The 16,789-nt window shown below is 41.1% G+C and overlaps 1 protein-coding gene and 1 long non-coding RNA gene across 2 annotated transcripts in view; both read right to left on the reverse strand.

Annotated features, from left to right (window-relative positions):
- The window catches only part of LOC115111656 (V-type proton ATPase 116 kDa subunit a 2), a 36,845-nt gene that overhangs the window by 16,485 nt on the left and 3,571 nt on the right, over positions 1–16,789 (reverse strand).
- Positions 6,704–11,697, reverse strand: LOC135565298 (uncharacterized). Its single transcript, XR_010461503.1, has 2 exons — positions 7,894–11,697; positions 6,704–7,810 (listed from the first exon to the last, which is right to left on the reverse strand). It is a non-coding gene; the product is annotated as an uncharacterized LOC135565298 (long non-coding RNA).

The raw sequence follows: 16,789 nt of genomic DNA on the forward strand, positions 1-16,789 counted from the left end.
CTGCAGGAATGTCCACCAGAGCTGTTTGCCAGAGAATTGAATGTTTAATTTCTCTACCATAAGCTGGCTCCAACATTGTTTTAGAGAATTTGGCAGTATGTCCAACCGGCCTCACAACCGGAGACCACGTGTAACCACGCCAGCCCAGGACCTTCACATCCCTTCATCACCTGTGGAACCGTCTGGGGGGTGGGGGGTGCCCTCCAAGGCCGACTGATGGCTGCACCCCTGTCCAGTCATGTGAAATAAATAGATTAGGGCCTAATGAATATATTTAAATGGACTGATTTCTTTATATGATGAACTGTAACTCAGTAAAATCTTTGAAATTGTTGCATGTTGCGCTTATATTTTGCCCACGAATCCAAACCCGCCGTGAATCATGTGACATTCTAAGGTATGCTATATTTTATACAGTGGGGCAAAAAAGTATTTAGACAGCCACCAATTGTGCAAGTTCTCCCACTTAAGGAGTGGCTTCGTAAGAAGCATTTCAAGGTCCTGGAGTGGCCTAGCCAGTCTCCAGATCTCAACCTCATAGAAAATCTTTGGAGGGAGTTGAAAGTCCATGTTGCCCAGCAACAGCCCCAAAACATCACTGCTCTAGAGGAGATCTGCATGGAGGAATGGGCCAAAATACCAGCAACAGTGTGTGAAAACCTTGTGAAGACTTACAGAAAACATTTGACCTCTGTCATTGCCAACAAAGGGTATATAACAAAGTATTGAGATAAACTTTTGTTATTGACCAAATACTTATTTTCCACCATAATTTGCAAATAAATTCATTAAAAATCCTACAATGTGATTTTCTGGATTTTTTTCTAATTTTGTCTGTCATAGTTGAAGTGTACCTATGATGAAAATTACAGGCCTCTCTCATCTTTTAAGAGAACTTGCACAATTGGTGGCTGACTAAATACTTTTTTGCCCCACTGTATATAACAGCTAAGATTGACTTATTACATTCGTTATCATTCATTAGCCTGAAAATCAATGGTACGCCTATTCTAGCAATACATTTAATTATCATCTCAAGGTTTTGTTTTGAAAAATGTATTTAGTCACTACATAAAATAAATGAAATGTCAGCCTTCTGGCTACACAAACGAGACTACATATCCATATCGATGGAACAGTAGTGGAGAGGGTAGTAAGTTTTAAGTTCCTCGGCGTACACATCACAGACAAACTGAATTGGTCCACCCACACAGACAGCATCGTGAAGAAGGCGCAGCAGCGCCTCTTCAACCTCAGGAGGCTGAAGAAATTCGGCTTGTCACCAAAAGCACTCACAAACTTCTACAGATGCACAATCGAGAGCATCCTGGCGGGCTGTATCACCGCCTGGTACGGCAACTGCTCCGCCCACAACCGTAAGGCTCTCCAGAGGGTAGTGAGGTCTGCACAACGCATCACCGGGGGCAAACTACCTGCCCTCCAGTACACCTACACCACCCGATGTCACAGGAAGGCCATAAAGATCATCAAGGACAACAACCACCCGAGCCACTGCCTGTTTACCCCGCTATCGTCCAGAAGGCGAGGTCAGTACAGGTGCATCAAAGCTGGGACCGAGAGACTGAAAAACAGCTTCTATCTCAAGGCCATCAGACTGTTAAACAGCCACCACTAACATTGAGTGGCTGCTGCCAACACACTGACTCAACTCCAGCCACTTTAATAATGGGAATTGATGTAAAATATATCACTAGCCACTTTAAACAATGCTACTTAATATAATGTTTACATACCCTACATTATTTATCTCATATGTATACGTATATACTGTACTCTATATCATCTACTGCATCTTTATGTAATACATGTATCACTAGCCACTTTAAACTATGCCACTTTGTTTACATACTCATCTCATATGTATATACTGTACTCGATACCATCTACTGCATCTTGCCTATGCCGCTCTGTACCATCACTCATTCATATATATTTATGTACATATTCTTTATCCCTTTACACTTGTGTGTATAAGGTAGTAGTTTTGGAATTGTTAGCTAGATTACTCGTTGGTTATTACTGCATTGTCGGAACTAGAAGCACAAGCATTTCGCTACACTCGCATTAACATCTGCTAACCATGTGTATGTGACAAATAAAATTAGATTTGACATTGCACTCCACGAGGAGCATGCCTGTTACGCGAATGCAGTAAGCCAAGGTAAGTTGCTAGCTAGCATTAAACTTATATTATAAAAAACAATCAATCAATCATAATCACTAGTTAACTACACATGGTTGATGATATTACTAGTTTATCTAGCGTGTTCTGCGTTGCATTTAATCGATTCGGTGCGCTTTCGTGAAAAAGGACTGTCGTTGCTCCAACGTGTACCTAAACATAAACATCAATGCCTTTCTTAAAATCAATACACAAGTATATATTTTAAACCTGCATATTTAGTTAATATTGCCTGCTAACATGAATTTCTTTTAACTAGGGAAAATGTGTCACTTCTCTTGCAACAGAGTCAGGGTATATGCAGCAGTTTGGGCCGCCTGGCTCGTTGCGAACTGTGTGAAGCATATTTCTTCCTAACAAAGACTGCCAACTTCGCCAAACGGGGGATGATTTAACAAAGCGCATTTGTGAAAAAAGCACAATCGTTGCATGACTGTACCTAACCATAAACATCAATGCCTTTCTTAAAATCTATATACAGAAGTATATATTTTTAAACCTGCATATTTAGCTAAAAGAAATCCAGGTTAGCAGGCAATATTAACCAGGTGAAATTGTGTCACTTCTCTTGCGTTTATTGCACGCAGAGTCAGGGTATATGCAACAGTTTGGGCCGCCTGGCTCGTTGCGAACTAATTTACCAGAATTTTACATAATTATGACATAACATTGAAGGTTGTGCAATGTAACAGGAATATTTAGACTTATGGATGCCGCCCGTTAGATAAAATACGGAACGGTTCCGTATTTCACTGAAAGAATAAACATGATGCAACCAACCACCACTATGATTGAAAATATGGAGAGTGGTACTCAGTAATGTGTTGTATTGGATTTGCCCCAAACATAACAATGTGTATTCAGGACAAAAAGTGAATTGCTTTGCCACATTTTCAGCAGTGCCTTGTTGCAAACAGGATCCATGTTTTGGAATATTTGTATTCTGTACAGGCTTCCTTCTTTTCACTCTGTCAATTAGGTTAGTATTGTGGAGTAACTACAATGTTGTTGATCCATCCTCAGTTCTCCTATCACAGCCATTAATCTCTGTAACTGTTTTAAAGTCACCATTTGCATCCTTACTCTCCGGCAACTGAGTTAGGAAGGACGGCTGTATCTTTGTAGTGATTTAGGCTTGTCATAACAAAGGGGTTGAATACTTACTGACAAGACGTTTCAGCTTTTTTATTTTGTAGTAATATGTAAATATTTCTATAAATATTATTCCACTTTGACATTATGGGATATTGTGTGTAGGCCAGTGACAAAAAAAATCTAAGTTTAATCCATTTTAAATTCAGGCTGTAACAAAACAGAACAAGTCAAGGGGTGTGAATACTTTCTGAAGGAGCTGTCTATACAGAGAGTACCAATACCGAGTCGATATGCAGGGATACGAGGTAATTGAGGTAGCTATGTACATATAGAGGTAAAGTGACTAGGCAAAAGGATAGATAAGACAGTAGCAGCATCGTGTGGTGAGTGTGAATGTGTGTGTGTGTATATTGGGGTGTCAGTATGTGTGAGTGTGTGGGTAGAGTCAGGTGTGCATAGAGCCAGTGTATAAAAAAAAGTTAGTGTAAAAAAAGTGAGTGTGTGTGTTGGGGTGTCAGTGTATATGTGAGTGTGTGGGTAGAATCCAGCTTGTGTGCATAGGGTTAGTGCAAAAAAGGGTCAATGCAGGTAGTCTGGGGAGCCATTTGATTAGAGAAAATAGTTTATGGCATGGGTGGCTGGAGTCTTCACAATTTGTTGGGCCTTCCTCTTACGCCACCTGGTATATAGAGGTCATGGTTGGCAGGGAGCTCGGCCCCAGTGATGTACTAGGCCGTACTCACCACCCTATGTAGCGCATTGCGGTCGGATGCCTTGCAGTGGCCATACCAAGCGGTGATGAAGCCAGTCAAGATGCTCTCAATGGTGCAGCTGTATAACTTTGAGAATGAGGGCCCATGACAAATCTTTTCTGCCTCCTGAGGGGGGAAAGACGCTGTCGTGCCCTGTTTACAACTGTGTGGGTGTGTGGACAATGTTAATTCCTTAGTGATGTGAACACAGAGGAACTTGAAGCTCTCGACCCGCTCCACTACAGCCCAATCAATGTGGACGGGGGTGTGCTCGCCCTCCAGTTCCTGTAGTCCCCGATCAGCTTCTCTGTCTGGCTGATAAGGTCTCGGACTTCCTCCCTATATTCTGCTTTATTGTCGATCAGTCCTACCACCGTTGTGTCGTCAGCAAACTTGGTGTTGGAGTCGTGTGCGGCTGCTCAGTCGTGGGTGAACAGGGAGTACAGAAGGGCACAAAGCACACACCCCCGAGGGGCCCCCGTGTTCAATCCCAGGGTCCTGAGTTTGGAAGGGACTATGTTGTTGAATGCTGAGCTGTAGTCAATGAACAGCATTCTTACATAGGTATTCCTCTTGTCCAGATGGGATAGGGCAGTGTGCAGTGCGATTACATCATCCGTGGATCTATTGGGGCAGTATGCCAATTAGAGTGGGTCTAGGGTGTCAGGTAAGGTGGAGATGATATGATCCTTGATTAGCCTCTCAAAGCACTTCATGATGACAGAAGTGAGTGCCACGGGCGATAGTCATTTAGTTCAGTGACCTGCATCCATTTGCATTTACCCCATTGGACACAACATCCTGATTGATATTATTAATTATTTTCTATAATGAATATGAATAAAAATAATTTCACTCAAAATTTGACTTTTGCTTTGTTTCTATTACAAAGTATTTCATTGCCCTTTTAAGAGGACATTTCCCCTTTATAAGCTTTGTTGCGCCGAAACCATTCTTAAAACTCAGGTTGTAAAACTGCATTTGTAAAACGATGCCACACCCGCAATTGAAGGAGTAGATAAATAAACGTGGTAGCAACGTAAAACTGGGATCCCCAACTTTTTTTTCAAACTACATTTGCCAAAACTGCTTTCATGGAAGTGTTGTGTATTGACTGCTAATCAGAATCGGACATGTTTCCCCTCTCATGGCTCTCGCAACTTGAATGTCCCTCGAGGAATATTTATCTCGCATAAAATACAGAACAAGCTGACTAGGTAAATATGTAAAAACTATTCTACTATGGGGTTGACTGATTTTGTTTTAATAACAACATTAGGCCTACATGGCAAAAATAGTAGCACTGGAAAGTTATATCCTGAGTGATAAAGTACAGGCTTTGAATTACTTTGCCAGCAGTTACAGTAGGCTACACACCGCTGTCTGAGTTGAGCGATACTGTGCTGCACATTAGGTTACAGTTCATGAGGAAATCAGTCAATTGAAATAAATGAATTAGCTCCTAATCTATGGATTTCACATGACTGGGAATACAGATATGAATCTGTTGGTCACAGATACCTTAAAAGAAAAAAGAAATGGGCCTTAGGATCTCCTCACAATTCTGTGACCAGCAATTCTGTTCGTTGTCCGTAGATTATGCCTGCCCATACCGTAACCCCACCGCCACCATGGGGCACTCTGTTCACAACAGTGACATCAGCAAACCGCTCGCCCACACAACGGGGTCATCGTCTTGCTGAAACAGGCAAGGGAAAATTGTTGCCACAAAGTTTGAAGCACAGAATTGTCTAGAATGTCATTGTATGCTGTAGCGTTAAGATGTTCTTCACTGGAACGAAGGGGCCAAGCCCGAACAATGAAAAACAGCCCCAAGACCATTCTTCCTTTACAGTTGGCACTATGCATTCGCGCAGGTATCGTTCTCCAAACCCAGATTCGTCCGTCGGACTGCTAGATGGTGAAGCGTGATTCCTCAATCCAGAGAACTCGTTTCCACTGCTCCTGAGTCCAGCGGAGGTGAGCTTTACACCACTCCAACTTGTGCTGACATTTCTTCCAGAGACAATTTGGAACTCGGTAGTGAGTGTTGCAACCGAGGAAAGACAGTTTTTACACGCTTCAGCACTCTGCGGCACGGTTCTGTGAGCTTGTGTGGCCCACCACTTTGCGGCTGTGCCGTTGTTGCTCCTTGACGTTTCCACTTCACAATAACAGCACTTACAGTTGATCGGGGCAGCTCTAGCAGGGCAGAAATTTGACAAACTGACTTGCTGGAAAAGGTGGCATCCTATGACGGTGCCATGTTGCAAGTCACTGGAGATTTTCAGTACGGGACATTCTACTGCCAATGTTTGTTTATGGAGATAGCATGGCTGTGTGGTCGATTTTATACACCCGTCATCAACGGTTGTGGCTGAAAAGACATGCTTCCGTTAGTATTAGGCTATGCCATCTCCAACCCCCACTGGAGTTGTTGAATGCAGATCTACACTGATCTCAAAAACGACCTCTCAAGAATCAATGATGGAAATCCATTGCAATAGAGAACTTTAACCCAATTTGAACACTTTCCATGACTACACTGTACTTTATTCTTCACTTGGATCCCAATTAGCACCAAATTGAATATTTTCCCTATCTTTAATGTTAAGCAGTTGATGTTATTCTTTAACACAGATCCCCAAACAAATCAGGGGGAGGAAAATAGGTTTATTCAAATAGGACAAATCTTGGGGGTAGATGGTAGATGTCCATTCTCCTGGTTCTCAGTGATGCTCCCTCAGCAATCCTCTCCTGTGGTTCTCCCCAGTGAACAAAGGGACAGGATGTAGGTTATAACCCAGCTCGTCTTCTGTCTCTACATTGTGTATTTATCTTCAAAATATTCTTAGAGTATTGATTTTTTCCCCTAGGTCTGGGTGATAGCAGTTCAGTACTTTATCTGAATGTTTTACATCAGAGAGAAACAAAATGGTGCCGTTTGAGGTCATGTGGCAGAGGGTGATGCAGGCACTGGAGATGTGAGCAGGTGGGTCTGGGCAGGGTGATATCGCTGAGGTTTGTATGTTTTGCATTTCAAATATATATTTTAAAAGTATGTTTTCTTACACTGCGCTTTTGTTATTTTGGAGGTTAGAGAATAGGTTGTTTTATCTCCCTAATAAATGTTTATTTGACATGATTTGTGTGATCTGACTTGTTTTGTACTGTATTTACACCAGCGTAGTCCATCTTTCTAGATAAGTGCCCTAGTGTAAGTATGCTAATTTGAAGAGAAAACCATCCAGAGCATAGATAAAGGAAACCAGTTTAGTAAATAATTCTAAAACCACAATAATGATGCCTATATGCTAGATAAAGAATACACAAATATTGTTTCATACACAAGTTTGTTGCCCACACAAACTTCCCTTATTTACATATGATTCATGTTTGGTTGTAGGCCACCCTCTTTCAACAACCTACAGAGTACTGAAATGTTTTCACACATTCCCAGGAACCACTAAGTCTGACATGAGGGAAAGCTCCTTCCCCATTCAAAAGGTGTGCTAACTGCATCCTGTGTTGCGTGGTGATATCTCCTTGAAGTTGTAGCAGCTCAGCCGTTGTTGGTCGAGGCACATCATGGAGTCTTGGTTCATTTGATCTCAGGGTCATTCTTCTTGGTAGCACCAATTGAGAGCCCAGTCTTAACACTGCTCTCTAAAGTTCTGGGATGTAGGTTTAGTAGACCTCTGAAGTTGTCAATGCTTAGACACTTCACCTTCGAGACTTGTTATTGTAGAGTCTCCTGTAGCTGAAAGATAAAATGTTCACCAAATATTATTCTGTCTATAGAATTACATTACTATAAAGTGCAGAACTGTAGTTGACACTTACATTAGTTGCCCTCCGCATTCCATGAGGCTGGACGATGGTTACAAGTTCTACCAGAGGAGGGAAAGTAAACCATGTAAATGAGTATGTGGTTCTAGAATGACTCCAGCTCAGATGTAGACCTAGATCAGAGATGGGCAACTCCAGTCCCCGGGGGCTAATTGGTGCCACACTTTCCCCCAGCCCTTTATTAAAAAAAAAGAAAATCACACCTGATTAATTAAACTAATTGCATTCTAACCTGAAGACTATGATTAGTTGATTATTGAAGTCAGCTGTCAGCTGGGGCAAATGTGTGTCACCAATCAAGCCCTCAAGGACTGGAGTTACCCATCCCTGACCTAGAGATAATAGTTTTTATTTAATTTAACATGCTCCATCAATCCCAATCTGAAATTCAATTTTACCATTTGACAACTGGGACAGAACTGCCTTTGATGATAAGCAATCTTATATTTCCTGGGTAAATACATCCAGTTTAGGATTAATGATAATTGGAGGAGGCTACTAGGCATAACATAATTCATGTTTCCAGTCATTTAATATAAATGTCACAGTCCTATACATGTGTAGCTTTCGGGCTAGGACTGGCTACATCTCAGCCAGATAGCTCAAATGAGGAATAACATGGTCATATCTCTGTGCACTAAGCTCATCTATTGAGATAGTATGCCATCATTACTCAAAGAAAATCCTGGGTAATTAATTATCCTAAACATCTTAGCCACATAGATGCCTAGCATTTGCAGATGTCTACTTCATTTTTAGTAGAAATATTATTGTTCTTGGCCAGCTAGGGGAAATACAAAGTTGGAACAGACATGGCCAAAAACACTTTGCTAAAGCCCGCTTCCCGATCTGATTCAATACCTGACAATGGTGGGGCTAGAAACACACTACACTTGGTAGGTGTTGATGTCGATTGCTCCCTGTTATAACTGAAAAGGCGGCAACATTTTTGTTGAAATATGTTTTCTAATTAGAGCTTTGTCGTCAAATGATGATCATGGCTATTCCGTGCCACTATTGTGAAGTAGCTGGTAAGCCAATCAGATGCACTGTTAAGATCACAGACAGAAATATAACACAAGGTCAAGGATACATACAGTTGAAGTTTGAAGTTCACATACACTTAGGTTGGAGTCATTAAAACTCGTTTTTCAAACAATCCACAAATTTCTTGTTAACAAACTATAGTTTTGGTAATCGTTTAGGACATCTACTTTGTGCATGACAAGTCATTTTCCCAACAATTGTTTACAGACAGATTATTTCACTGTATCACAATTCCAGTGGGTCAGAAGTTTACATACACTAAGTTGACTGTGCCTTTAAACAGTTTGGAAAATTCCAGAAAATTGTGTCAAGGCTTTAGAAGCTTCTGATAGACTAATTGACATCATTTGAGTAAATTGGAGGTGTACCTGTGGATGTATTTCAAGCCTACCTTCAAACTCTGTGCCTCTTTGCTTGACATCATGGGAAAATCAGCCAATAAATTGTAGACCTCCACAAGTCTGATTCATCCTTGGGAGCAATTTCCAAACGCCTGAAGGTACCACGTTCATCTGTACAACGCAAGTATTAACACCATGTGACCACGCAGCCGTCAAACCGCTCAGGAAGGAGACGCGTTCTGTCTCCTAGAGTTGAACGTACTTTGGTGCGAAAAGTGCAAATCAATCCCAGAACAACAGCAAAGGACCTTGTGAAGATGCTGGAGGAAACAGGTACAAAAGTATCTATATCCACAGTAAAACGAGTCCTATATCGACATAACCTGAAAGGCTGCTCAGCAAGGAAGAAGTCACAGCTCCAAAACCGCAATGAAAACGCTAGACTACGGATTGCAACTGCACATGGGGTAAAAGATCGTACTTTTTGGAGAAAATGATGAAACAAAAATAGAACTGTTTGGTCATAATGACCATCGTTATATTTGGAGGAAGAAGGGAGGCTTGCAAGCCGAAGACTATCCAAACCGTGAAGCATTGGGGTGGCAGCGTCATGTTGTGGGGGTGCTTTGCTGCAGGAGGGACTGGTGCACTTCATAAAATAGATGGCATCATGAGGCTGGAAAATTATGTGGATATATTGAAGCAACCTCTCAAGACATCAGTCAGGAAGTTAAAGCTTGGTCGCAAATAGGTCTTTCAAATGGACATTGACCCCAAGCATACTTCCAAAGTTGTGGCAAAATGGCTTAAGGACAACAATGTCAAGGTATTGGAGTGGCCATCACAAAGCCCTGATCTCAATCCTATAGAAAATGTGTGGGGAGAAATGAAAAAGCGTGTGCGATCAAGGAGGCCTACAAACCTGACTCAGTTACACCAGCTCTGTCAGGAGGAATGGGCCAAAATTCACCCAACTTATTGTGGGAAGCTTGTGGAAGGCTACCCGAAACATTTAACCCAAGTTAAACAATTTAAAGGCAATGCTAACAAATACTAATTGAGTGCATGTCAACTTCTGACCCACTGGGAATGTGATGACATAAAAGCTGAAATAAATCACTTTCTATTATTCTGACAACCACTTTATTTTAAGAATGTGAACTATCCTAACTGACCAAAGAAAGGGATTTTTTATTAGGATTAAATGTCAGGAATTGTGAAAAACTGAGTTTAAATGTATTTGGCTAAGGTGTATGTAAACTCCCGACTTCAACCGTATAGCTAGCTACAACTAAATAGCGAAGCAATAGTCTAAATTAAAATGAAACAAACCAATGCCTGTTGCAGTCAGCTAGCTAACAACAACCCAAACAAGTAATCCATAGTAGCTATAACACCCACTTCCATATTTACAACTAAAATGCAACACATCACTTTATATCTAGCTAGCAAGATAGCTACATTAGCTAAGGTACGTCTTACCTTTTCAGCAGGTCAGTTTTGAATCCCTTCGCTAGCAAGCTCTCTCCACTTTGAACGCAAATAGGAGGTTCAGTCTCGACTCTTGTCTTGGCCCGGGCGCAATCATTTTTCCCTTTTCGCCTGTTGGCTCTGAAGTTCACTGTTTCTTTTAGGGGTTGACCGATTAATCGGAATGGCTGAACTTGAAATCGACCCTAATTTTTCATAACAATCGGTAATCTGTATTTTTGGGCACCGATTATGGCCGATTACATTGCACTCCACCAGGAGCAGGCTGACTACCTGTTATGCGAGTGCAGCAAGGCGCCACGGTAAGGTGCTAGCTATCATTAAACTTATCTTATTTTAAAAAACTCTTAACATAATCACTAGTTAACCACACATGGTTGATGATATTGCTAGTTTATCTAGCTTGTCCTGCGTTGCATTTAATCGATGTGGTGCCTGTTAATTTATCATTGAATCACAGCCTACTTCGCCAAACGGGTGATTTAACAAGCACATTCGCGACAAAAGCGCTGTCATTGCACCAATGTGTACCGAACCATAAACAACACCTTTCTTAAAATCAAAACACAAGTATATATTTCTAAACCTGCATATTTAGTTAATATTGCCTACTAACATGAATTTCTTTTAAGTAGGGAAATTGTGTCACTTCTCTTGCATTCTGTGCAACAGAGTTAGGGTATATGTAGCGGTTTGGGAAGCCTGGCTCGTTGCAAACTGTGTCAAGACTATTTCTTCCTAACAAAAACAGCCAACTTTGCCAAACGGGGGATGATTTAACAAAAGAGCATTTGTGAAAAAAGCACAATCGTTGCACGAATGTACCTAACCATAAACATCAATGCCTTAAAATCAATACACAGAAGAATATTTTTTTAAACCTGCATATTCAGTTAAGAAATTAATGTTAGCAGGCAACATTACCTAGGGAAATTGTGTCACTTCTCTTGCGTTCATTGCACGCAGAGTCAGGGTGTATGCAACAGTTTGGGCCACCTGGCTCATTGCGAACTAATCTGCCAGAGTTTTACATAATTATGACATAACATTGAAGGTTGTGCAATGTAACAGCAATATTTAGACTTATGGATGCCACCTGTTTGATAAAATACAAAACGGTTCCGTATTTCACTGAAAGAATAAACGTTTTTTTTTTTTAAATGATCGTTTCTGGATTTGGCCATATTAATGACCTTGGCTCATATTTCTGTGTGTTATTATATTATAATTAAGTCTATGATTTGATAGCGCAGTCTGACTGAGCGGTGGTAGGCAGCAGCAGGCTCGTAAGCATTCATTCAAACAGCACTTTCCTGCGTTTGCCAACAGCTCTTCACAATGCTTCAAGCATTGCTTGCGCTGTTTATGACTTCAAGCCTATCAACTCCTGAGATTAGACTGGCAATACTAAAGTACCTATTAGAACATACAAATTCAAAAGGTATATGAAATACAAATGGTAGAGAGAGAAATAGTCCTATAATAACTACAACCGAAAACTTCTTACCTGGGAATATTGAAGACTCATGTAAAAAGGAACCACCAGCTTTCATATGTTCTCATGTTCTGAGCAAGGAACTTAAACCTTAGCTCTTTTACATGACACATATTGCAATTTTACTTTCTTCTCCAACACTTTTGGTACATTATTTAAACCAAATTGAACAGGTTTCATTATTTATTTGAGACTAAATTGAATTGATGTATTATATTAAGTTAAAATAAATGTTAATTCAGTATTATTGTAATTGTCCTTATATATATATATATATATAAAATATTTTTTTTTATTTTTTAAATAGGCTGATTTAAAATCGGTACCGGCTTTTTTTAGTCCTAAAATTTAAAAGATAAAATAAAAAGGTATCGGCGTTGAAACATCATAATCGGTCGAACTCTAGTTTCTTTATGTTAGATGGGGTGTGCTACCTGTATCTGCCATATGGGCATCAAAGTTCCATTCATATCTCAGTCTGATCTGGCACTGCCTCCGGAAACTCGTAATTCATTATATGCAGTCGTAAATCTTTCCAGACAGGGAAATTGAATACAGCAGTTCTCAGGTAGGCTGGAAGCGCCATATTGTTACTGTTGAAATCACATTGGATGATCACTAGCAATTTAAGAGCTTTAGAACATAATAGTTTTTTTAAAGACAAAGTAACATATTGCAGCTTTAAAATACTGACTTTAAAAATACAAGTACTTGGAAAAGCCACTCAATTACAGTAATGAGAATAGTTTGTTACTTTCCACCTCTGGTCGAGTGTTGCATTCGTCTGTTAGTCCAGGGCTTTGGGATACAAATGTGAATCCTTAGTCCAGGGTTAAATCTTAGCCCAAGGTTAACAAATGCTTATGTGAACACGGGATAAGCTATCCCAGAGCCAGTCTTAAGGCCCTTTCAGGACATTTTTGTGAACTCCGAGCAGTTCACTTAATTTTTTGGGTAGTGTGAACGCAGACCCCTCAAAAGAGCACCCGAAGCGAACTGAACGGAGACCATCGAGAGGTGGTCTGAGTTCGGTTTGCTTGAATTCCGCAGTCCGGTTTCCTTTTTTTAGGACAATGTGAATGCAAAGCTCCCCAGGTTTGCTGGTCATTATTCCCGCACCACACACTAGACTACTGTAACACCGTTTCCCCTGGCATAAACCCTCACATTGGTGCCACAAATGAGAGAAGATGTGCAGGTTCACAGAAAAAAAAATGTGCCGTTTTTAGTTTAGATGATTTGTTTGCAATATGTGACATATAGACTAAGATAACTTCATAAGATGTTTATTGCTTGTGGGGTTTGAATAGTGTGATTAGACAATATAGTTGGTGAGAATCACAACATATGGTACATAATCTATTGTAGTGCTACCTTGGGCATACAATTGTCAAATTACAGCATTATTTATTATGCAGTTATTCTATTGCTATTTATTCTGTTACCAATAAAATGGACATGTTAATAGTATCTTCTTATTACAATATCTCAGATTAACTATATGCAATCTATTAGCTTCCAAAATGTAAGTAGGTATACAGCGCAATCGGAAAGTATTCAGACCTTGACTTTTTCCACACCATGTTACGTTACAGCCTTATTCTAAAATTGATTACATTGTCTCCCTGTCTCTCCCCCCCATCAATCCACACACAATACCTGATAATGACAAAGCAAAAACAGGGTATACATTTATGCAAATTTAAAGAAAAATACAAAACTGAAATATCACATTTACATAAGTATTCAGACCGTTTGCTCAGTACTTTGTTGAAGCACCTTAGGCAGCGATTAATGCCTTGCGTCATACCCAAGAAGAGTCTACAAGCTTGGCGCACCTGTATTTGGAGAGTTTCTCCTATTCTTCTCTTCAGATCCTCTCAAGCCCTGTCAGGTTGGATGAGGAGCATCGCTGCACATCTATTTACAGGTCTCTCCAGAGATGTTCAAATCTGGTTCAAGTCCAGGCTCTGGCTGGGCCACTCAAGGACATTCAGAGACTTGTCCCGAAGCCAGTCCTGCATCGTCTTGGCTGTATGCTTAGGGTCGTTGTCATGTTGGAAGGTGAACCTTTGCCCCAGTCGGGGGTCCGGAGCACTCTGGAGCAGGTTTTCATCAAGGATCTCTCTGTACTTTGCTCTATTTATCTTTCCCTCGATCCTAACCAGTCTCCCTGTCCCTGCCACTGAAAAACATCCCTACAACAGGATGCTGCCACCACTATGCTTCACCGTAGGGATGGTGCCAGGTTTCCTCTAGACGTGATGCTTGGCATTCAGGCCTAAGAGTTCAATCTTTGTTTCATCAGACCAAAGAATCTTGTTCCTCATGGTCTGAAAGTCTTTAGGTGCCTTTTGGCAAACTCCAAGCAGGCTTTCATGTGTCTTTTACTTCTGGCCACTATCATAAAGGCCTGATTGGTAGAGTGCTGCAGAGATGGTTTTCCTTCTGGAAGATTCTCCCATCTCCAGAGGAACTCTAGAGCTCTGTCAGAGTGACCATTTGGCTCTTGGCCACCTCCCTGACCAAGGCCCTTCTCCCTTGATTGCGCAGTTTGGCCGGGCAGCCAGCTCTAGGAAGAGTCTTGGTAGTTCCAAACATCCATTTAAGAATGATGGAGGCCACTGTTTTTGGGGAGCTTTAATGCTGCAGACATTTTTTGGTACCCTTCCCCAGATCTGTGCCTCAACACAATCCTGTCTCGGAGCAATACGGACAATTCCTTTGACCTCATGGCTTGGTTTTGCTCTGACATGGACTTTTTTTTTATATAGATAGGTGTGTGCTGTTACAAATCATGTCCAATCAATTGAATTTTCCACAGGTGAACTCCAATCAAGTTGTAGAAACATCTCAAAGATGATAAATGGAAACAGGATGCTTCTGAGCTCAATTTCGAGGCTGATAGCAAAGGGTCTGAATATTTATGTAAATGAGGTATTTCCATTTTTAATACATTTGCTAAAATACAAATAACTTTTTCATTATGGGGTATTGTGTGTAGACTGAGGAATTTATTTTATCCATTTTAGAATAAGGCTGTAACGTAACAAAATGTGGAAAAAGTCGAGGGGTCTGAAAACTTTCACAATGCACTGCATCTAGCCTGCACCAGAGTGCATGTTAGAAAAAGCATCTTGGTTCCTTTCTAAACATATTTTTTCTTTTTTCTTATTTCACCTTCATTTAACCAGGTAGGCTAGTTGAGAACAAGTTCTCATTTACAACTGCGACCTGGCCAAGATAAAGCATAGCAGTGTGAACAGACAACAGAGTTACACATGGAGTAAACAATAAACAAGTCAATAACACAGTAGAAAAAGAAAGAAAAGTCTATATACATTGTGTGCAAAAGGCATGAGGAGGTAGGCGAATAATTACAATTTAGCAGATTAACACTGGAGTGATAAATGATCAGATGGTCATGTGCAGGTAGAGATACTGGTGTGCAAAAGAGCAGAAAAGTAAATAAATAAAAACAGTATGGGGATGAGGTAGGTAAATTGGGTGGGCTATTTACCGATGGACTATGTACAGCTGCAGCGATCGGTTAGCTGCTCAGATAGCAGATGTTTAAAGTTGGTGAGGGAGATAAGTCTCCAACTTCAGCGATTTTTGCAATTCGTTCCAGTCACAGGCAGCAGAGAACTTGAAGGCAGAGAACTTGTTGGCTTTAGGGATGATCAGTGAGATACACCTGCTGGAGCGCGTGCTATGGGTGAGTTTTGCCATCGTCACCAGTGAACTGAGATAAGCGCAGCTTTACCTAGCATGGACTTGTAGATGACCTGGAGCCAGTGGGTCTGGCGACGAATATGTAGCGAGGACCAGCCGACTAGAGCATACAGGTCGCAGTGGTGGGTGGTATAAGGTGCTTTAGTAACAAAACAGATGGCACTGTGATAAACTGCATCCAGTTTGCTGAGTAGAGTATTGGAAGCTATTTTGTAGATTACGTCGCCGAAGTCAAGGATCGGTAGGATAGTCAGTTTTACTAGGGTAAGTTTGGCGGCGTGAGTGAAGGAGGCTTTGTTGCGGAATAGAAAACAGACTAGATTTGATTTTAGATTGGAGATGTTTGATATGAGTCTGGAAGGAGAGTTTACAGTCTAGCCAGACACCTAGGTACTTATAGATGTCCACATATTCTAGGTCGGAACCATCCAGGGTGGTGATGCTAGTCGGGCGTGCGGGTGCAGGCAGCGAACGGTTGAAAAGCATGCATTTGGTTTTACTAGTGTTTAAGAGCAGTTGGAGGCCACGGAAGGAGTGTTGTATGGCATTGAAGCTCGTTTGGAGGTTAGATAGCACAGTGTCCAAGGACGGGCCGGAAGTATACAGAATGGTGTCGTCTGCGTAGAGGTGGATCAGGGAATCGCCCGCAGCAAGAGCAACATCATTGATATATACAGAGAAAGAGTCGGCCCAAGAATTGAACCCTGTGGCACCCCCATAGAGACTGCCAGAGGACCGAACAACATGCCATCCGATTTGACACACTGAACTCTACTTCGCA

This window comes from Oncorhynchus nerka, linkage group LG27, assembly GCF_034236695.1.
Source record: "Oncorhynchus nerka isolate Pitt River linkage group LG27, Oner_Uvic_2.0, whole genome shotgun sequence".
NCBI lineage: Eukaryota > Metazoa > Chordata > Actinopteri > Salmoniformes > Salmonidae > Oncorhynchus > Oncorhynchus nerka.